Source organism: Rosa chinensis, chromosome 6, assembly GCF_002994745.2.
Source record: "Rosa chinensis cultivar Old Blush chromosome 6, RchiOBHm-V2, whole genome shotgun sequence".
In the NCBI taxonomy this organism is placed as follows: Eukaryota; Viridiplantae; Streptophyta; class Magnoliopsida; order Rosales; family Rosaceae; genus Rosa; species Rosa chinensis.
This window is the reverse complement of record NC_037093.1, coordinates 20,110,931-20,134,003: the sequence shown is the minus strand read 5'-3', so window position 1 is coordinate 20,134,003 and position 23,073 is coordinate 20,110,931. Positions and strand designations below refer to the sequence as shown.

At 38.7% G+C, this 23,073-nt stretch overlaps 1 long non-coding RNA gene across 2 annotated transcripts; it reads left to right on the top strand.

Annotated features, from left to right (window-relative positions):
- Positions 1–10,004: 10,004 nt before the first annotated feature.
- On the top strand, positions 10,005–11,696 carry LOC112173225. 2 transcript variants are annotated; one of them, XR_005802211.1, is made up of 4 exons: positions 10,005–10,282; positions 10,738–10,817; positions 11,033–11,298; positions 11,557–11,696. It is a non-coding gene; the product is annotated as an uncharacterized LOC112173225 (long non-coding RNA). The 2 variants fall into 2 exon arrangements; XR_005802212.1 differs by having other exon boundaries at positions 11,033–11,279; positions 11,557–11,666.
- The last annotated feature ends 11,377 nt before the right edge of the window (positions 11,697–23,073 follow it).

Sequence of the window (23,073 nt, the reverse complement as noted above, 5' to 3'; positions counted from 1 at the left end):
GGAAGCCACCTTTCCGTTCTTGCCAAGTTGCCCTCACAACATAGCTTTTCTATACTAGAATAGTGATATTTGAGTCCCACATCGGAAACCATGTAAAGGAAGAGCATTCCTTCACCTATAAAAGGAATGCCTCCTCCCACAACTCAACACACTCCATTACATCTCATGTAATCATCCTGGGCTGCGAGGCCCAACACACATAGTTAAGCTTTTCAAGTGGACATAGTCTCCCGCTAAGGCAGGAGACGAACCACTATACTTCTTGTGTGTGTGTGTGTGTGTGTGTCTCTCTCTCTCTCTAAAGCTAACTAGAGACCCCTCGGATCTCTAATGTTAACATTGGCGCTAGAAGCACTCGGCCTTCCATACCTTGTATTCTCAATCAAGCCTTACATCCACCGCTATCCATCCTTGGCGGTAACAAAAAAAATTCAAACATAAATTTGTTCCCAGTGCTTGCAAAATTGTAGGGTTTCAAGTCAAAACGAAGTCAACGCAACACCCGCTCAAAACTTGAGCTCAGTCAACACCAATCAAGGGCCGGTCAACGTCATTTAGGGCTGGTCAACTCCGGTCAACGCCCATCAGGATCGGTCAACTCCGGTCAACACCATTAAGGTTGGTCAACGCTGATGAAGGTTGGTAAAATAAAATAAATTTTTTTGCCAATTTGCTCTGGACACCCAGAGATTCACTTTGGCGTTCTTTAGTCATCATCAGCGCCCCCATTGAACTATACACCGCTGGCTAGGAGCTCCGTTCCGCTACCATTGCCGCTGGAAGTTCACCGCCGAACTTCACGGTCGAGCTCCCTACAAGTTCACCGCTAAACTTCACCGCCGAGATGCACCGCTAAAAGCCACCTCCGAGCATTACCGTTGGCCAAGCACCGCTGAACTCCATCTCCCTCTAAGCAAGACACTACCGCTAGGAGCCTCCACTGAGAACCACCGCTAGCCAAGGCTCCGCTCCGCCGAACTCCTCCGCTGAGCTTCACCCCTAGTTTCGCCACTGACTAGAGATCCGCTGGCCACAGCACCGCCAAACTTTCGACCTCCGCTAAACCGCTAGGGGTCATCCGCCAGCAGAGCACCTCGGCTAGCTAAAGCTCCGCTCGGCACCACACTGACCACAGACCACACAGCCCCACCACGACTGCCAAATGCAAATCCACCATGGGCACCCATGGCAACTCCATCATCGGCGGTGAACAATGATCATCAGCTCATCACCACACCTGCATCTTCACTTGACCTGAGTTAGTCCGCTCACTTCACCAGGATGCTCAATAGATCTCAACTGCAGCAGGCACCAAGCATTCAAGCAACAACGCTATCTGGGCTATGTTCTTAGCACCCAGCCATTGATCAATTTGCTCTGTACACCGGAAAGCTAAGTTTCCCTTCAATTTATAATCTCTTCCTTCCTATTCAAGTACCACGTGCTTCTGCTTTGTGCATAATTTGGGAGCTTTTGCTTTTTTCTTGCATAATTTGCCCAAACACCACGTGCTTCTGCGTTTGGAGACACCTGCCTGCATACACTCCACACACACATATATATCTCTTTATGCATGGGCCACTTGTGCCATTTCCATCAATTATGAACACATGCACCTTTATTGTGGAGCTAATTATCAAATGAATAAACATGTCAGAACTTCTTGCCCTAATTATGCATGTGGTAGAAGCACATAAATTATGCATATATATATATATATTTATATAGTTGTGGTCCAACTTGACTAAACAGAACATGCCCACAAACGAACTAGCTAGGGACGTCAACCAAGCATATGTGGCTGGGTCCAAAATTTCACACTGATATGCATGCAAAGCATATCCACGTTCAATTAAATTGCCAATTTTATCAAACTTTATCCTAACGCCCACATATGTGCACTATGCTACCACCCAATCTAGTACAATGCTTCTTTGACATTTCACTATCACTTTCAAATCCACACTAAATGCACACAATCAAACATGCCATTTGTTGCCGACTACATTTTTTTCATATACACTTTGCTTAAAATTTTATCAAAGTACATATGCAAAATATACATGCAAAATACTAGTGTTGATTTTACAAATCCACATATTAATCACCTATTTTGTTCTAAGGAAATTCAATTATTTCTATGGAGCATTCAACCACAACTACGAGTTGACATACATCATCGGAATACTTTATCCGCCACAAGCAATGGACAGTCATGCTCGGCCAACTCTGCTAGCCTCCAAATCGGCATAAGATAAGTCACTATATCTTATCTCTTACGCTCTTACAATTAGAGCCTTTGCCATGGCTATACATGTCTCCATGACCCTTAAGCATGCCTACAAAATGTTATTAGCAACTTTACTACAAATACATGCTACACACATACATGCTTAAATTCACTTTCATGTGACGTTCATCTAGAAACTTGTGATACTTATGACTTAATTAAACATGCTCGGATAAACGATTTGCTCGGGTTACGACTCGCTTGGGTATCGAGTATGGCCACGACTTGCGCTTGGGTATCGAGTATGGCCACGACTTGCGCTTGGGCCACGCCCCCGCATGCTCGCACAGCGCCTACACACCCAACTTGCTCAACTACACGCTAATTGCTCGATCATATCCAACATGCTTTACTTAAGCCCCAAGTTCACAAACTCTTCATACTATGTCACCGGGACTACTCCCACAATTTTCTTGGGACACCCATTACACTTGCCACCATCTATTGTGCATGTTATATGGCCATAAGATCCACATATACAACTACCAATATTTTACATGTTCATACACATTAATGGAATATTGAATTCTTCTACCATTTGTCGCCTGCAACAAATCAAATTCTTTTCGCATTCCATTAATACGAACGATAACCAATACAACAAGTATTCTACATATGCGCGTTTTTGTCTCATTGTGTAGGTTAAAAGAGCCTCTTCTTGCTTACGGAGTTCGGGGACTTGTAGGGGCTAGGCGCCTCTCGGACTTTGTTTATGCTTGATAACTTCATGATTATAACTCCCCAACCAAGAACCTCCTCTTACTCGGGGACTTCGGGGACTTGTAGATACCTCTACTAGCAAGGCTAGTATGCTACCTCACCAAGCATAAACAACACCCTCATGGGATCCAATCGCTACTTGCATCTTGTAGCCCTATGTTCAAGCTACGATACGGTATCCGTCCTTGCCAAGTTGCCCTCACAACATAGCTTTTCTATACTAGAATAGTGATATTTGAGTCCTACATCGGAAACCATGTAAAGGAAGAGCATTCCTTCACCTATAAAAGGAATGCCTCCTCCCACAACTCAACACACTCCATTACATCTCATGTAATCATCCTGGGCCGCGAGGCCCAACACACATAGTTAAGCTTTTCAAGTGGACGTAGTCTCCTGCTAAGGCGAGAGACGAACCACTATACTTCTTGTATCTCGCTCTCTCTCTTTCTCTCTAAAGCTAACTAGAGACCCCTCGGATCTCTAACGTAAACAGCAGGAAAGAAAGTATTGAGGTATCTAAAGAAAACCAAAGATCATATGTTAGTTTACAGGAAAATTGATAAGCAAGAGCTTGAAGTGGAGGCCTACACTGATGCATCTTACAAATTTGATATAAATGATTTAAAATCTACATCTGGTTATATGTTTCTTCTAGCAGGTGGAGCCATTTCATGGAAAACTGCAAAGCAAACCTTGCCAACAACATCAACTTTTCAAGCTGAGTATATTGTTATTTTTGAAGCAACAGGACATGCATTGTGTTTGAGAAATTTTAGTTCTCATTTGAAGTTAATAGATTCTGTAGAGAGGCCTAAGGTGATTTACTGTGACAATGCATCAGCAGTCTTTTTTCTCAAAGAATAACAAGAGGTCTTCAGGTTCTAGAAACATAAATGTCAAGTATTTTGCAGTGAGGAGAAGTGTTAGAGATGAAGAGATTGAAGTTGTGAAGATTGGCACAAAAGAACAGTTAGCAGATCCATTGACAAAAGCTTTACTAGTAGCTAATATTGTCAAGCATGCTGCCAATATGGGAATTGCAGACACTCTTTGATGTTGGAATACATGTCAGCAACATCACAAGTTAGTATGTATTATAGCCTTATAATTCAAGTGTGATATGATCAATGAAGTACAATTATATTATTAAGTTTTACTTATGTCATCTATCTGCTTAATCAAGTTTGTACAACTACAGTTTGCAACTTTTGAATAGCAATGTGAATCTGCAGATTATGACTAACAATTAAATATAATTTGCTTTATTTCTATTTATTTAGAAATTTTGGTAGGACTTTAAACATATAAGTGTGTAGTTTAATGCATTCATAACACAGGTGTGTTTACATTGCTACTGTAGTTGAGATTCATGTGATTTTAGTCTACTACAATGTGATCTTGGAACACTAGTGTTTATTTTTATTCACTATAAGGTTCTTAGGTTCCTTGTAGTTAGACATTATTGACAAAATCTAGATTACCAGATTGAAATAACCTAAGTGTTTAAACTTGCAGTGCACACTATAGCAGATTAGTTCATATGTGAATGTGTATATATGCATTCAGTTACAATTTCAAATCAATGTCAAGTTCACTAGGAGATTGTAAGCAAATTAACATTGCCTATGGAACAAGACATTGCTTAGAACTTGTGTTCTGCATATACACTTCTTTTATGTAATTAATCTAAGTTTAGACTATAATCGAAGCTTATGATATAATTCATTTTAAGACAAGCTTATCTGTTATTTAAATTTAAATCAAGATGCAATTGAAAGAGCAGTTAGAATTTGATAAGCAGTCAAGATTGCTATACATATGTCAGACTGGTCCCTTCTGATGCATGTGTGGTTCTTGTTTTAGTCCCATATACTAAGAGAATATAAGGGTGAAATCAGGAGTATCATGGACAATGGAAGTGCATCGAGTAAGTTTTTGTATTTATGTTCTTGTGTTATGCAGACTTAGAATTTATACAGCATCTACAATCCCAATTACAAATATATGTTCTATTGAAATGCAATAATTCTATTAACGTACATGATTTGATCCAGTATAGGTTTCAATTTGTGTGTTTTGATTGAGTACACATTTTGTTCTAACATTTTCCTTATTCAAACTTGTTTAGGTCGATCACAAACTAAACATAGACATTCTTAACTTTCCAACAAAACTCACAACACCATTTTTTGAATTCATTTGAGATACTTATGCTTTTGTGAAATCAGCTATTCGTATCAGTTTTTCTTCACAATAATCTGCAAGACATTTTGGTTAGTTATTTAGCACTTCAATGAAATCCAACTGACCTGAGATTTTAGGTACTATTTTCTTAAGACATCAGCTCTATAGTGAAGTATGTTCTTTAGTTAGAATGATAGCTTTGTGTTTAAAATAAATTATGTGCTTACACATATGAAATGTGAATTGTACTTGGATATTTACTTATTATGCAGGACATGTATCTATGCAATAGCTTGAAATTCAGGGAGGGGGATGTGGGGAACCTCTACTCATTTTTATTGTATGCATATATGTTGTTTGATATGCTTGTTTTGGGATGCTTGAATATTGGATGCAATTACATTTCCGAAGTATATATTGTCAATTGATATATCAATTAGTTTAGACATATGAAGTATAAGTGTGGTGATGGTATTATGTGTAATACTATTAGAGTAAGAAAGTTGGTCATTTATCTTTTGCGCAGTTGAGTCCAAAACCTCAATAGACACCAGATCTCAAGTATGCCCATTGTTAATGCACAATTAGTATAGGATTAAAAAGATAAATCGGGACTGGCAAAAGGGGCATGGACAAGATGACTAGCAAAGGAGGGCTAGGTTCATATAGTTGAGTATTCTGAGTCACCTTCGTGTTAAAATATATGGTATGGAACATGTAGGCTCAGTTTATTCTGTTGTGTGAATTATCAGGAATAGAACATGCATTCATGCACACCGTATGATGATTGTTTGGTTATCGTTTGTTTGAAGAGGAATAGCTCCCTACTGAGCCACAGATTGAGCTCACCCCTTAAAAGTCTTGTAGGTTATTAAACACAAGAACTATGAAGATTAGTGATCGAAAGCGGTTAGAGTTAATTGAAGTTTTGAAAATATAAGATCATCATTCAGTGAGTACTCTTATTGATCTTGAGTTATACACATCCTTATATTAAAATGAGAAGCTAATTCCGTTATGAAAGTGTCAGATTTTGTTTTCTATTTGCTTATCTTATTTTTTTACTCACAACTTGTATGTTGGAAAAATATTAAAAACAAATTTGACCGGGGTCCGGGGCGTAACAAGTAACAACCAAAATAGCCATCACAAAGCAGAAGAAAAGTACTACTGGAGTTCGTGTCTGAGGTGCCGAGGTGGTGAAAGTTGTTGAGATAGCTAGGCCCAAGATTTTCCTTCAATAGCACAACAAAGACAGAAGTTGGTTTTCTATCCCTAAGGGGTGATGCGACAGAAGTTTTTGAGAATTCAAAAGAAGGTCACAGCCAATATCATCATTATCATCAAGAATTTACCAATGTCTTGCAAAACGAGCAAGAAAAGCTGCATTGAATTTTTTTTTTGGGTAATATTAAAAAGGACTAAATTTTACTTACTACCCTGTACTTTCAAGGGTTCATCAGTTTAGTCCCTGCACTTATAATTTAATCAGAAAATTCCTTGCACTCTCCAATCTCATCAAATCGATCCAATCCGTCACCACTTCGTCAATTTTCTGAGAAAATTTCCAAACTACCCATCTGCATTCACAACGCTAACGCATCGACGGACTGCCTAGCGATGGGTAGTTTGGGAATTTTCTCTGTGAGAAGGTCCCACGTCAGCATTTTAACAGCTAAAATTGACGGAATAGTGACAGATTGGATTAATTTGATGAAATTGGAGAGTGCAAGGACTTTTCTGATTAAATTAGAAATGCAGGGACTGAATTGATGAACCCTTAAAAGTACAAGGTAGTAAGTATAAATTAATCCTATTAAAAATGTCAGTTACAATAAGTAACAATAGTGTAAATATCCGTAATTTGTATCATTGTCAGGCCTTGCAGAACGAACAAGAAAAGCTGCATTGTATTTTTTTAAGGTAATATTAATAATATCATTTACAATGAACAATAGTGTAAAAATTTGCATTAACTATATACTTTGGAGTCTACATTGTAACTTTGGAACAAATAAAAAAGTCTTAGGAAAAGAAACCCTAGCCACGTCTGGTTGCAGCAAGTCAAACCCTAGATTTCCCAAACCCACGTGGTTTCACTTACTCCTCTGATGTCATCCATCGATGAAATGGTTCTGCAACTTGTATCGTCCCATGGGAAGGGCCTAATTGACCTACAATCTTCTAAGGACTTCAGTCTCCGGTGTTCCCAAGCTTTGTTAGTAGGAAAACTGCTCACTACTTCTGCCTATAAGGCTATGATAAGGGCTCATTCAAAGGCATTTTCATATGCGCGTGGCGTTTTTCTAGTCGATACCAAATCCAGGAACATGGGGATCGTTACACGTTCACAGAGACTTCTGATCAGTTCCGGGTTTTAAGGGCGGTGCATGGGATTTAGAGCACGCTTTGGTGGTGATGGCCCCGTAGGACGGTGTTGCATGGATCGATTTATTGCTTTTGAATAATTTACAGTTCGATCTAGATTAGGGTTAACGGCATCACTTCTACTCTTCTGAAGGGGACAAATGCGTCAGATTTTGTAGAAGCTCTTTGGGTATGTTCATTGCAAGGATCAAGGAGAGTTGTTTGTTGGTAGGGTTCAAATTCAGGTCAAGGTTGTTCTGACATAACCGATCATGTTCAAGTGCAATTTTATGGTGGAGGATGGGATTATGTTACATATAGATTTTTTTTCTTTGAAAACCTAGTTGGAAATGTCAGACTTATGGGTTTCGGACGCATGTGGGACTACCCTTTACTGGGCCACCACTGTCGATGGAGATGTACAATCATTCAGAGGCAATACACTATAATCTAAACTATTCTTTGACGCAGGTTGAATCTCTGACCTCAACGGCGCTTGCTGCTACTGCTTTATGTTGGTCTTCAAAGCTAAACTGCTGCCTGTGGTGCCTTTCTCAGTGGCGGTGAAAACGTTTGGTGGTTTCACACTCTCAGCCTCCAAGCAAAAGAAGCGTGTGATAATCAGGGAGATTGAAGCTAGTGAGTCGACTGAAACCAGTCTAAGTGTGCAACGCCGTCCAAGAAAAGTGCAAGTGGAGTCGTCACTGAAGAAGCCCCGGCTGAGCCTTGTGGTGGGCAGATCCAACTTGGATGCTACTAGTATGGGGCCTGCTCTAGGTTCCAATACTGAAGTCGGAGTTGAAGAAGAGGGAACGTAATAGAGGAAGGAAGAGCAAAGTTTCTAACAAGAATTCTACTATAAGTAATTCATCAAGTACGATAAAGACTAAAACTTCACCTAAGAAACTTAAAGGCTCAAGTCAGAAGAAGAAGAAGAAGAATGCTAGTGTAAGGGAGGATGTCTTGCCCCTATTTTAATTTTCCAAAGGTTCTAATAACTCTAACCATAAGGGGAAAGAGGTTGCAACTGCTTAGTTTTTGCAGGTTTGTTAGCATGTATAGGCAGGTGGTGCTTCTATGAGTCTTCTTAGAACTTATAGGTGTTCAAGTACCACAATTGCGTGCTTGGTGTGGGTAACTAGCAGAATATATTTTTCCTTTTGAAGGCAAGGCATTTTGTTTTTGTAACAGGCACTAGAGCGTTTAATTCTTATAAAATTGTCGTGTACCAGAGTAGGCCTAGGTTTGCTTATTTTGGTGTATGTTTTATTCTGGTTTTGTTTGGTTCATTTTTTTTTTTTTTTTTGAATAAGGACTAGCGTAGCTGCCCTCAAGTCTTAATTAATGAAACTGCAGAATACATAGGGGGGACATGGTGCCTAAACCCCAAATTACAATAAGCAACAAGGACCTTGTTTGGTTCTTTTTTATTTTATTTTATTATTTTTTTAAAAGGACCTTGTTTAGTCCATTAATACAATAAAAGTTTCACTCTTAAAAAATAAAAATAAAATAATCTTAGGACTTGTTTGGAATTGCTTTTGAAATATCTAAAAAGTACTTTTCAACGAGTAAACACTGGTCGCTTTGTCAGGTATTTTTCAAAACCACATTTAAATATTTTTAAAACTCAACATAGACACACGCACACACACACACACACACATATATATATATATATATATTTTACAATTCTATATATTTATAACTTTTTTTTTGTTGTATTAATTCAAAATTTTAGAAGCAAACACGCCCTAATAAAGTTCAAATTTGGGACGGGTCAAGAAGTTGGACCAAGAACAACAAGAAAAGATGGACACACTTTCTCTGGCGGTTGGCATCAAAACTCCTTCGAGTTTTTCGTTTTCATACTTACCATATTTTTGAATTTTGAGTCTTTGTTTCTTTGTTTTGATTTTGCTTAGGGACTAGCAAAAGCTAAATGTGGGGGAATTTGATAGGAGCATTTTAATGCGACGTTTTAATAGTTAATTCCTCATATTTTGCTTAGTTATTTCCTTAGCTAAATAGGTTGGTTTCTATTTTTAGGTCGATTGGAACAAATGAAGCATAAATGAGCTTAAAATAGCATGAGAAGCAAAGGAAACGTTGGAAATGATAAAGGCAAGACACAAGGGATGCAGAAATGAGCTGAAATGAAGAAATTGAGTATTCCTGGTCCAACAAGGAATTCTTGGTTCAACTAGGAATCTCAATCAAAGTAGGAATACTGAGTCAACTAGGAAATATATTTGGAGAAATGAAGAAAAATGACTAAAAATGCAGAGTCCTAGTTGGACTAGGAAACCTACTCCTGCCAGTAAAAGGAATCTTAATGACACAAGGAGTCTCAGTTGAACTAGGAAAGCAAAAGGAGAATCTGTAAGGTACAAGAACATTTCATATGAAGACTCCTTGTTTGACTTGGAGTCCTGAAGACATTAGGGGGGTGTTTGTTTCATGGGATTGGATGGGATTGGACTGTCTTATTTATTAGAGTAAGAGTTATCCCATGTTTGGCTTAAACAAGGACTCACTTAAATGAGACTATGCAATCCCCGAGTCTACCTCCGCACCTTCTTACATAGTCTCCCCAAATTTCACCGGACTGTGGAAGCAGGTCTTATGCAACGCTAAAGTCTCGTTCTTCGCTTCAGCCTCATCGTTCTCACTCACTCGTTTCCTTCGCTTCAGTCTTCTCCGGCTGCTCTTTTTCAGGTTCAATTCTCTCATTTCTCATGCTCTCTGTCTTGTGTTGATTATTGTTCACTCTCCCCTTCAACCCTCTCTACCTTCTTCTTTCTCCGTCTACTATAATTTGTTTTATTAAAGATTATGGAATGATTATCTGTAATTTGTTTATGGGTAGTGATTATTTTACGGATTGATTGAGGATTTGGTGTCTGAGTAGCTTGATTTGTTGAGAATTTGATCAATTTCATGACTGGGTCTCTCTCTCTCTCCCCCCTTCAACCCTCTCTACCTTCTTCTTTCTCTGTCTACTGTAATTTGTTTTATTAAAGATTATGGACTGATTATCTACTGTAATTTGTTTATGGGTAGTGATTATTTTACAGATTGATTGAGGATTTGGTGTCTGAGCAGCTTGATTTGTTGAGAATTTGATCAATTTCATGACTGGATCAATTTCAATTTGATCAATTGTTGTTTAGGAAGGAAACTACTCGGTATTGGAGAAGTTCTATGTACATCGGCAAGGATACAAGAACAGATTTTCAAAATCCAGGACCAGGTATATATTTCGTTTCTTACTATTATCTGTATGGATGTGTGAAGTAAAACCTTCGCATACTGTTAAGTTGAGGTCAAACTCATTAGCCAGAAACTGACCATTACTTGGAGCTATCTTTATTAATAGCTAAGCACCAGATCCATCTGTTTCTTGTAATTGAGGATCCCATTTTTTTAGAAGTCCTCTAATGCTGGTTGTTTATGTAATTGATTCAGTCCACGACAAGCTGCTTCCCTGCATTGTTCTTTCAGGCATTTCTCTGCCCTTTGGATTCCTAACAAGTACAAAATGCTCCTAGCCACTTTTTGATAATATAAATTCAGTCTTATCTTTTGTTTCATTTTGTAATTTATGTTTTTGATATGTGGAGTTAATGAAATTGGTTCTGTTTTCGGATGTATGTGGAGGCTTTGAAATGTGCATTGTGGCTTGCTGCTTTGGCACACTTCTGGAATAATGAAGGTATTACTGATCATATCAGGTTTGTCTCTTAACTTGTATACTGGCATACTGCTATTAATTATAGTGATGTTATAAGACTAATCATTGTAAGCAGTATAGCACTTTCAAAATTTCTACATGATAGACAAGTTAAGGGGATTAAACCGAAATTTTGCCGGTTTGTTGTTCATTGTTTGGTTACTGAGAAAACGTAGACATTTTTTAAGTGAAGTGTTTTTTGTTGTCTTATAGTCATCAAAGGTACATGTTAAAATTGTGCATATTTGTGTGTTTACAGATGAGGGAGATGACTGTCCCATGACCAAGCTGCCAGAAATCAACTTTGAGGCTCTGTTTTGGTGCAAAACTCCTAGAGAAATGAAGCTTATTTTTAGGCTCATGTTGTTATTAAGTTAGGAAACTTTCATTATGGAAGGGAGCTTGTCCTTATCACCAAGGGTGGCACTCCTTTCTAATCAAGCAAAATTTACTTTGCTCACAAAGTATGTATTAGCTGATCTTTTATGATGTGGCTCTCTATCTTGCAGAGGCCATTTTGACCCTTTAGGATGTCCTGTATGTCCGCAGTTTATTAATGAAATTATTTCTTATATGATTCAAAAAAAAGTGTAAAACTACATTATAAATATTATCTCTTATTAATAGATAATATTTTGCTTTAAAAAAAAATATTGTGATATGCAAAATTAAATTAGTCCTAAACACCAACAAACATGGGATATGACTATTTTGACTATTCTGCTCTTGAGTCCTAAGCAGTACCAAACATGGGTCATGTATTAATATAGCTTAAGCCAGGTTAGAGGAGTCCTGGACTGTTACAGAAATTAAGGCGGGGCATAATAGTCCTGTGAAACAAACACAACCTTGGAGTCTAAATTTGGCGTTGGGCAAATATCTAAATCTGGCGTTGGGTAAATATTAGTTGAAAACGCAATTGATGTTGAGGCAGGAAACGAAAAAGAGTTGGAAGAGGCAGGAAACGAAGAAGAAATTGGAGAATTGGGCGCTGGACCCGTAGGTGTGGGACCCTCGGATGGAGATGGTGGCTTGACCGCGGGGTCATCAAGTAAAGAAGGTGGTCTGATGGAAGGTAGAAAAGTCGGTGGACCAGTGGGGCCCTCGGATGGGCAGTTTTTTGGCTCTCCAAGCTCTCCAAGCCGACGGCTTGGCTCCAGCCGGTCAGTTGGATTCAGCCAACCACGTGACAAGCTAATTAATGCTGAAGCTCCAAGTCAACTTCATGATTTGTCAGATGCAACACGGCAACATGTCACTATACTGCTCCAAAGTGGTCTTGATTTGTCAAACAGAGAAGCTATGCGCCAGGAGATTGACACGCAATTTGAGGGTAACAATGATGCATTAATGCATTCTGAATAGAATATTCAGACTCGTTTACCAGAATTCTTCCCCCTCTCTACATCGTCAACTGAAGAATCCGCTGCAAGTGTTCCTTCTCAGGTACCTTTTGATAGGAGCAAAAAGTGTGACGATATTATTGATTATGTGCCTCATTTTAGCCTTATTTCTCCCTTAGTTTAGTGTTTTGAGTCATTAAGTCATTTTGAGAGTCTTGTTGAGTGTTTGGAGTGAAATAGGTGGAAAAAGTAAAATTCATAAAAAATCCTAGCTGGATTAGGATTCCTCACTGTCGACTGTTTTTGCGGTCTTTACATTTTAATTCCCTTTATTTTCTCTAGGAAACATTGCCTGGTGGAACTCTTGGAAACAGCAATGATGGAGTCATAAAATAAAGCATTAAGATATTTGACCAAGCAATGAAGAAGGAAAATAAAGGAGAAAGACGTTTTCAGTTGGGGAATAAAAGAGAAAGATGTTTCAACAAGAAAATAAATAAGAGAAAAATGTTTCAGCTTGGAAATTAAAGGAATTGCCCCATTATGAGAGGAGTTAAGGCCTTAAAGGAGATGTTTCAGTTGGAAAATTAAAGGAATTATGATGCAATTTCATCCGTCCAATGATGAAGGGTATGATCGACAAAAGCCAACCAATGCTCCCCTATAAATAGGCAACGTCCAGAATAGAATTAACATCACTTCCCAGCCAAGATCACTTCCTGGCCAAAAACCATTCCAAGATTGTCCAATTCACTCCTCAAACCTCCATTTTCTACAAGACTGTGACCACCATCCATCCATCAATCTACGAAGCTCTTAGGCGCTGAGTCAAGGACGCTCCACCACTATAGCAGAGACGAGTTCATCACCGTGTTGCTAAGTCGCTGAGGAAAGCTTCAAAGTGTAACTATGACTCTACTTACAATTTTTATTTCGGTTTTGTGTGTTTCAATTTGTGAGTTGTGTAATTGGAGACATGAATTTTTCAGAATATTTTTATTAATATTTTTGAGATTTTCAGTTTATTATTGAGTTAATTTCGAGAATTCTTTTATAATACATGTTACAATTTTGTGCCCTTTTACGTGTTTAGGTAATTTTCAGAGTTAGGTTCATAAGTTTGCATGCTAGAATAACGGTGAGAGTTCTTGTGTGTTTTCTTAATATGCCAAGAGTAATTGTTATTTGTTAAGGCGCTGAGTTAAACAAGTAGCAATTAGTTCTAAAAAGTGGTAAAAACTATGTTCAATGGTTAAACGATTCTGGAAATTACGTGTTAAATTCTATGTGTAATGGTTAATTTGCACGTGTGAGTTGATTCGAGGGTTAGATAATACTACTAGTTAAGAGAATTATGCTGAGTGTTTTCAAAAATTAATAGTATTAGGCTTGGTAAGGACTTTTCCGATCCAAGCCTACATTAGAGCGAATCAGATAAATGGATTGATCCGCTGAGGCTTTTCATTTCGGCTCTTATCTAGGCATTTAAGATGGGCATGTTTTTGTAGCATGTTGAATTGAATTTTCTGTTTTTACACGTAGTAATTTCCGAGTGGTATTGGTCTAGGTTAGGAAGTCGATCATTGTATATAGTTTTATTTGTTTTGTTTTTATTTTAAGTAGATTAGGAACCAAATTTGAAAACCCCCATTTTATTCTTTTATTTGTTAATTGACCTTTTTGTGTAGGTGTACCCTACAATCCCCGGACTGAACGATCCCTGCTTATCCTATACTGACAACTACATTTTGCAGGGTTAAATTGTGAGGCTGTTTCAGTTGCATCACCTTTAATTTCAAACGAATCATCTGGGATAGGTAATATTGAGTCTAGGAGATCACAGAGGACTACTAAGGGTATTCCTAAGAAACAATATGAACCAGACATCAAAACCAAAGCTAAGTATCATATGTCTAATTATATGTCTAATCATAGGTTGTTTGGGTCACATGCACTTGTTGTTGATCAATTATCCACTGTATCTATTCCTAGTAGTGTACAGGATGCTTTGGCAGATCCTAAGTGGATTCAAGAGATGAATGAAGAACTAGAGGCTTTGCAGAAAAACTTGACTTGGGATATTGTGACGATGCCTGCTGGAAAAAAGACTGTTGGATGCCGATGGGTGTTTACAGTAAAACTCAAACCTAATGGGAGTATTGACAGGTATAAGGCCAGATTAGTCGCCAAAGGTTACACTCAGCGCTATGGAATTGATTATGAGGAGACATTTGCCCCTGTAGCAAAGATCAATACTGTTCGAATCTTGATTTCCCTTGCAGCAACTAAAGATTGGCCTCTACATCAGTTTGATGTGAAGAATGCATTCCTCAATGGTAACTTGGAGGAAGAAGTGTATATGGACATGCCGCCAGGAGTTAAAAATTTGCCTTATGGTACTGGCAAGGTTTGTAAGTTGAAAAAGTCTCTTTATGGTTTGAAGCAGTCTCCGAGAGCTTGGTTTGGAAAATTCTCTAAATCTATGAGGACGTTTGGATATAAACAAAGCAACTCGAATCACACTTTGTTCATCAAACGTCGTTAGGGTAAGATTACCGCTCTGATTGTATATGTTGATGATATGATTGTCACATGGGACGACTTCAAAGAGATGGAGGCTCTACAAAAGTATCTTTCTAAGGAGTTAGAGATGAAGGATCTTGGGAAATTAAAGTATTTTCTTGGAATCGAGGTTGCAAGGTCTAAGAAAGGGATTTCGTTGTCCCAACGTAAGTATGTGCTTGACTTATTAGCTAAAACCGGGATGCTTGATTGTAATTCTATTGAGACACCGATCGAGATTAATCACAACCTTGCTATCTTTCCGGATCAAGTTTCAACTGATAAAGGGAGGTACCAACGTCTAGTAGGGAGACTTATTTATCTTTCTCATACTAAGTCTGATATTGCTTATGCTGTGAGTGTGGTTAGTCAGTTTATGCATTGTCTTAGTAAAGAGCATATGGATGCAGTATATCGTATTTTGAGATACCTTAAGATGGCACCTGGAAGAGGTTTGTTGTTTGAAAAAAAGGGTGAGTTGGATGTTGTAGGGTACACGGATGCAGACTGGGCTGGTGATAAGACAGACAGACGGTCCACATCTGGATATTTTACGTTTGTTGGAGGAAACCTGATGACTTGGCGCAGCAAGAAACAAAAGGTTGTTGCTAGGTCAAGTGCTAAAGATGAGTTTCGAGGTATGGCACATGGTGTTTGTGAGATGTTGTGGGTTCGTAATGTGCTGAAAGATTTGGGTATTAAACTCAAGAAACCTATGGACCTGCATTGTGATAGTACGTCTGCTATTGAGATTGCTCACAACCCAGTTCAGCATGATCAGACTAAGCATGTGGAAGTAGATCGACATTTCATTAAGGAAAATCTGGACAGAAAGATTATTCATTTTCCTTTTGTGTATGCAGAAGATCAAGTAGCTGATGTTCTTACGAAAGAAGTGTCAAGGAAAGTGTTTGACAACTCAATTGGCAAGTTGGGCATGATCGACATCTATGCACCAACTTGAGGGGGAGTGTAGAATATTCTGTAAATATTTACTTTCCTTGTACATATAGATTTCGTCTCTCTGTATAATTGTAGGAGATCGTTTCCTTTTAGGATTACTCTTGTATCACTTTATAAACCCTATTTTTTTAGGGTAAATATTATTGGATTATTCCAAACACATTGAATTCTTATTTTCAAGTAAAACTTCAGATTTCTTATAGTCCTACACTCCTACGTACTCATTTGCTTTTAGTCTTCTGATAATTAAAGCAAACTATAACTAGCTTTATGAAGAAACCCAACAGTAGCTAAATTGCACGCATTTTATTTGCAATCCAACTCTTTTCTCCTAGAAGCCACGTGCTTCTTATATATCTTCTCTTTTTGTATTGGGATAATGCTCATACACCCCGATTCTACCAAAATACTTCCCCAAAACCCCAGCTACTTATTTCCTTTCCCTTTCACACAAGTATCTGTCTCTTTCTTTCTCACTTGCACAAACTCTCACTTTTTCTTCCAGCTGTACCCTTGTGATGTTTATATATATTTAATATTTCTGTTACGATTATGAAACGTGATGGGCCCATTCTCAAAATTATTTAAACAGAAGTCTGTTAGTTTTCATCTTCCATTCAAAGATAAACAGTACGATTTACTATTCATAATTTCGATCGTTGACAGACTCGAATTAGTAGCTATCTGCAAACATACTGAAAAAGAACTGCAAACAGAAAAAGAAAAATTGAGAAAATTGAAGGCCTATAGAGATAATCTTAATAGAGAATCCCCCAACTATTGGGATATCATTTATAGACTTCAAAATAGAATTTATAAAATAGAAGAAGAGATAGAAAATCTCTTATATGTTCTGAAAGAGGAACAAAAACCTCTTGATTACTTGAGCATTGGTTAGATCCGCACCCAACTGGTATCAGAGCTTAGTTAGAGCTCAAAGGAGAACCCCTCCTTAATGGGGACAATGTCCGAATTGTTATTAGAGAAAATAAATAAATTCTCTACTAAAAGCTTCTGATGAGAAATATCAGAAGATGTTACTAGAAATATCTAGATGTCAGTCGACACTAGAAACAATACCTGCTATAATCCACCAATTAGAAAGATTGGAAAACAAACTGGATTATATCAAAGATCTTCCAAAAACGGAAGAAGAAAGACTGACAAGTGTCAGTAGAAAAATCAAAGAACAGCAAAAAACGCTGGAATCTATACTGAAGGACAAGAAATTGCCTACAGTAAAAAAGAAGACTAATGGGTTCAAACCATTAGAGAAACCAGACTCAAATCGTATTCCTAACATGATTTTTCTGGAATCATCTACTAGTCAGTCTAGTATTCGGTATGAAAACCCGGGAAATACAGAAAAAAGAGATATGAAGATGTTAAACATCTTTGGAAAAAAGAAAGGAGTTCAACTCCTAAATTCTGAAGAATTTGAATACAATGAAATCGAGCATGAGGTAAAAAACTCCTCAATTCCAAAGCTAGATTTCAAACAGATCTACCGACGGGGAACATTTGACCTGATGGACAGCCATCATTTCAAAATACTTGAATTCACAACCCCCTCAACAACAGGAGAAACAGATCTCTTGATGATCACCCCTGCTGAAGTTGCCAGAGCACAAGCAAAGCAATACCAATTTATGCACATTGGAGCAGTCCAAGTCGGCATAAAGCTATTGGCAAGAGAAGGCATCAACTGTTCAGTCCTATGTGTCCTACAAGACAACAGATTGACAGACTTCCAAGCTAGTCTGTTTGGGACTCTAGAAGCATCACTATGCAACCAGGTAGCATATTTCAACTGCTTCCCCAACTTTTCAACCAGCTTGAAGGATGCAGCCCACTGCCTCAGACTGAGAGTCAAGACAGATGGGATCTCAATGAAAGAAGAAATGCAAGAATTGGCAATAGTATACAGAGTGTACTATAAACTGATGAGCACCACAGTGGAACCAAAGACAAGGATCTCCAACATCCCTGGTCTCACTACTGGATTCCTCACCAACCAGAAGAACCATTCACAACAGATTCACAAGGTTGCTTGGAATGAAGTAACTTTTCCTCTTGAATGGAAACTGTCCGGTCCAAAAAAGCTGCCGGAAAGAGCAAAAGCAAAGATCTACGAGAGTAGACGCACTGGAGAAATCAGCCTCAACTTCGAAGATCACAGGAAAAGTGATGTCTGTCCTGAAAATATCAGGATAAACAGCAATCTTCTGAGAAGAAGCTACAGCACCAGAGAAGCCGGTGTCAGTGGTACAAAACCCACTATTGAAGAACCAATATCAGAAGAAGATCTGGAAGCTGATCTATGCAGACCAGTCCATATGCTTAGAGCTGAGAAGCTCTATGATCTTTACAAAGAAGCTGAGAATTGTGAAAGTCCTGAACGATTAGAAAAACTAATCGAGGAAATGAAAGAATTCAAATGCAGAAAGACAAGAAAAGTCTTTCCTTACCAAGATGTTGAAATGGAAGAAGGAGGAAGCTCCAGAACTTTCATAAAAAAAGAAACAAGGGAAATAAAACTCCCAGTTCAGAAAGCCCCCACGGGTAAAAAAGGAGAAAGAAATTCTCAAAGATTCGTCCCGAGGACAATCTGCCAAGAGTTCCGATCACGAACTATGGCATCTGGCTGAATCTAGACAAGAGTCTAGACAAAAGAAAAACCATTGACCAATGGGTAGATAGCCTGATGATGGCTTCTGCACTAACCCTTGGAAAATTTGAAGCACCAGATTTGCAGGTGTACTATGAAACTACTCTCACCGGAGTAGCAAAAAAGTACTACCTATCTTTCAAGGAAACTACCAGAGGAAGAGACTGGCTTGAAGAGATAAAAAATTCAAAGTCTCCGTATGATTTTGCAGTACCCCTGTACGATCAATTCTGTGGAGATCTCTCAAATCTGAGCGAGAAAGCCAAAGAAACGGCAAAGTCGAATATCTATGCTCTCAAGATCTGTGACATGAGATATTTCGAAGAATACCTGAATGAATTTCAGGAATATTACTGTACAATTGGTGAACTAGAGAATACTGATCTAGTTAATCTGTTGCACAGAAAGCTCCCTGAACCATGGAGAACAGCTGTGAGAGAAAGCATAGCTGAAAAACCAATTGAACGATTTTCAGTTGGAGGAATTGCCGACAGAATCCGGCAACTACTGAAGGAGCAATGCAAAGCCAATCTTAGAGCTAAGATGGCCAAGAAACAACTCAAAGGAGTTGAAAATTTCTGTTACGGAATACTGGATATGCCCACAAACTGGGGATGTCATGAATCCAAATTCCACAGAAAGAAGAAAAAAGAAAAATATTACTCTAAAAAATTCAAAAAGAGTAATCAGAGAAAGAATTGGAGATTCAAGAAGAGCTCCAATTACAAGAAGCAACAGGATGAAGATCCAAAAAAGAAATTCTTCAAGAAAAGAAGAATACTCAGCAGCATAAACAACCTAGCAAGAAAGCTTGCAGATGTTGGTTGTGTAAAGCTGAAGGGCACTATGCCAATGAATGCCCGGAAAAGGGTAACAGATCTACTAAAGCTCTCTTTGAAGAATATGAGCAAATAGTAGAGGTAGCAAACATGAAAGGCTACGAAATAGCCTATTCTGATGATGAAGATGACGACAGGTCAGTCTATTCTGCCTGGTCTGAAGAAGAAGAAGAGTCTGAGATAGATTCTGAAGTAGAGTACTTCGAATCCAGACAAATGAACGTTTTGAAAGTCAAAAACTGGGAAGAAAGCAAGACAGAATCCTTCATGTCTTCTTATCAGGTCAACCCTGGTTCGTTCGTCTGTGACTACTGTTTATGTCACGAGAAGAATGGTCTCCCTATGTTCTGCGAAGAGTCTAAGAAGACTTATCACAAAGAATGCTTCATAGCTGAAGCAAGAAGAAAAACCAAGAATGGTCTTGTCAGCCAATGGGTTGAGCAAGAATATGAAGAATATTTCGCTGAGAAAAAAGCGAAAGAAGTTGAAACTCTGTTCCAGGAAACCATGGAACAAACAAAAAATGTTGCAACAACTGTAGTCCAAGAAACGACTATGGAACAACCATCTTCCTCAGAAATAAAGGAAGAAATCATCGGTGAAGAAACAATCGATGAAGATATTGAACTGGTTGAAATACCAGAAAATGTTCATCTCTTAGAAAGACAAGAGATAGCTGCGGATACTAGTACATGGGATCTACTTGGCCAACCTTCCGGCAAGTTTGATTACAAAGTCAGATATGATCCTCCCCCCTGGTTCGGTAATCCAGACAGCAAAGAGATAACTCCTACAGATTGGGATGATGATGACAAATCACCCACTCAGGAAAATGTTCCAGAAGAATGTAAACCATTCATTCCAACGGAACAAGCTCAAGAAAATGAGCCTCACCAATCGAAAGCCGTCTCGACAAGTAGATACAGCAACTACATAGAGATCGGACTCAAGTTCCCTGATCACAGGAAATATCATCTACATGCTTTTGTAGATAATGGATCAGGCTTTACTGTTGCAAAGAGATTTGCAATTCCAGAAGAACTCTGGAACGAAGACAAGAAAAAGTCAGCTACTGGTGTTACATTCGATGGAAGCCATCTCACCATGAAGAAAGTAGCAAAAAATGTTCATATCACCATTGGTGGAGGAACATTTATCATCCAGAATGTTTGGCAATCTGAAGGCCAAGGATCTGATTTCTTGTTGGGCAATGATTTTATTCTCCAACAACGATTCATTCAGGATGAAGAAGCGATAGGCTTCAGAAAAGGAGAACGGGTGTTCTGGGCTGACCGCCTCACACATGCATTCAGTGTAGTCGGTCCCGGTTTTACTACTCAGTATCAGAGATCGCAACAGAATAGTGGTGATCTTACCCCCTACAAACCCAAATTCCAACCCATACTCCAAATCAAACAACAAGAAGAACTGCTTGTTGAAGAATCTTCAGAAGAAGAAGAAGAAACTAGTGAAGATGAAGAAGCTAGTTTCATCCATGAGCACAACCTCAAGCACTTTCAGAACAAGCTTGAGTCTCAACAAACTCCCACTCTTGACAAAATCAAGAAACTACTCGAGCAGAATGTGGATACAAATCCTCAGAAGTTTTGGGAAAAAGACCCAGTGGTCTGTGAATTAAGATTGCATGACATGAACGCTATCTGCCATGTCAAAGCTATTCCTCAGTACAAAGAGAAAGATCAAAAAGAATTCAGAAGTGATATTGAAGATCTCTTGAAAAAGAGATTAATTCAACCTTCCACTAGCCCTCATCATGCTCCAGCATTCTACGTGAGAAATCATGCAGAAAATCTAAGAGGAAAAGCTAGAATGGTTATTGACTATAGAGATGTCAATAAGAAGACTGTCAAAGACGGATATCAGATCGCTCAAGTCAGAGTCCTGATCAACCAGCTCAGAGGAGCTAAAGTCTTTTCGAAATTCGATGCAAAGTCGGGTTTCTGGCAAGTCAAGATGCATCCTGAGAGTGTACCTCTCACTGCATTTGGAACACCACAAGGTCATTACGAGTGGCTAGTAATGCCTTTTGGTCTCAAGCAAGCTCCCTCAATCTTTCAAAGAAAGATGGACAACATCTTCAAGCATGTAGCGGAGTTCTGCGTCGTCTACATAGATGACATCCTGGTCTTCTCCAAAAACAGAGAAGAACACATGAAGCACCTCCACGAGGTAACAAAGCTGATAGTCCAGCATGGAATTATCCTAGGTGAGAAGAAAATCTTCTTTATCCTCGATGAAGTTGATTTCCTAGGAATAAACATCAAGAATGGGGTCATAAAGCTCCAACCTCATATCCTTGAAAAGATCTGGAAGTTCCCAGACAAAATCCCTGATGCTAAGAGTCTAGAGAGATTCCTTGGTGTCATAAATTATGGGAGAGATTTCATCCCTAGAATCTCAGGGTTAACAGCAATGTTATCTCCCAAGACAAGTTCCAAAAGAAAATGGAACTTCACAGAAGATGATGAAAAGATCGTGAAGCAGATAAAAGACCTCTGCAAGAACCTCCCTCCTCTTCAACAACCAGAAGAGAATGATGAAATTATCCTCCAGACAGATGCGAGTGATAATTACTGGTCCGGTGTTGTTCTGGCGAGAGCGCCTGGAACTAACATTGAAAAGATCTGCAAATTTTGTAGTGGCAAGTTCAGCCCTGCAGAACTGAATTATCCCACAGGGGAAAAAGAGATTTTAGCTGTCAAGAAAACAATTTTAAATTCTCCAGCTTATCTGGGAAAAACCTTTACTGTCCGCACCGATTGTGCTAGAGTAAAGAATTTTAAAAATTTTAAACTTGACAAAGCTGCTGATAGAGGAAGATTAGCCAACTGGCAATTGTTTCTTAACCAATATGATTATACTGTTGAATTAATTGCAGGAAACAAGAACTATCTTCCAGACGCATTGACCAGAGAACTGGCAATGTTCAGCCAAAGAGAGGACGACGAAGGTCGTAATCCCAGAAGCAGAAGGACTGGGAAAGAACAGGAATCTGAAGAAGATCCAAAAGAAACCAAGGAGAAAATCCTTAAAAGGTTTCTGCTAAACTCAAAAGGCTTGGCCTCAACTGATCAATCCCAGGGTAAAGGATTGGCTAGCCCGTCTCAAACGGCAGACGGTAAAGGCACATCAAGACCGTTGACGGCTGCTGCTTTGCCAAAAAGCAGACCAACTCCTAGTGGAGTTATAAATGTTTTTAATTACGAATTAAGAACTTTTGATACTCCTGTGTTCAGAACTGGCAGGAGACTAGCGTATCACCAGAAGGCAATCCTGGACAATCTCTTATTTGCCTTTCAAGAAAGAAGCAGTGGATTAATGTTCCCAGCTCTGTTTGCATTAGCTGAAGAACTCTACGAGAATGGTAGACCACAAGGTGA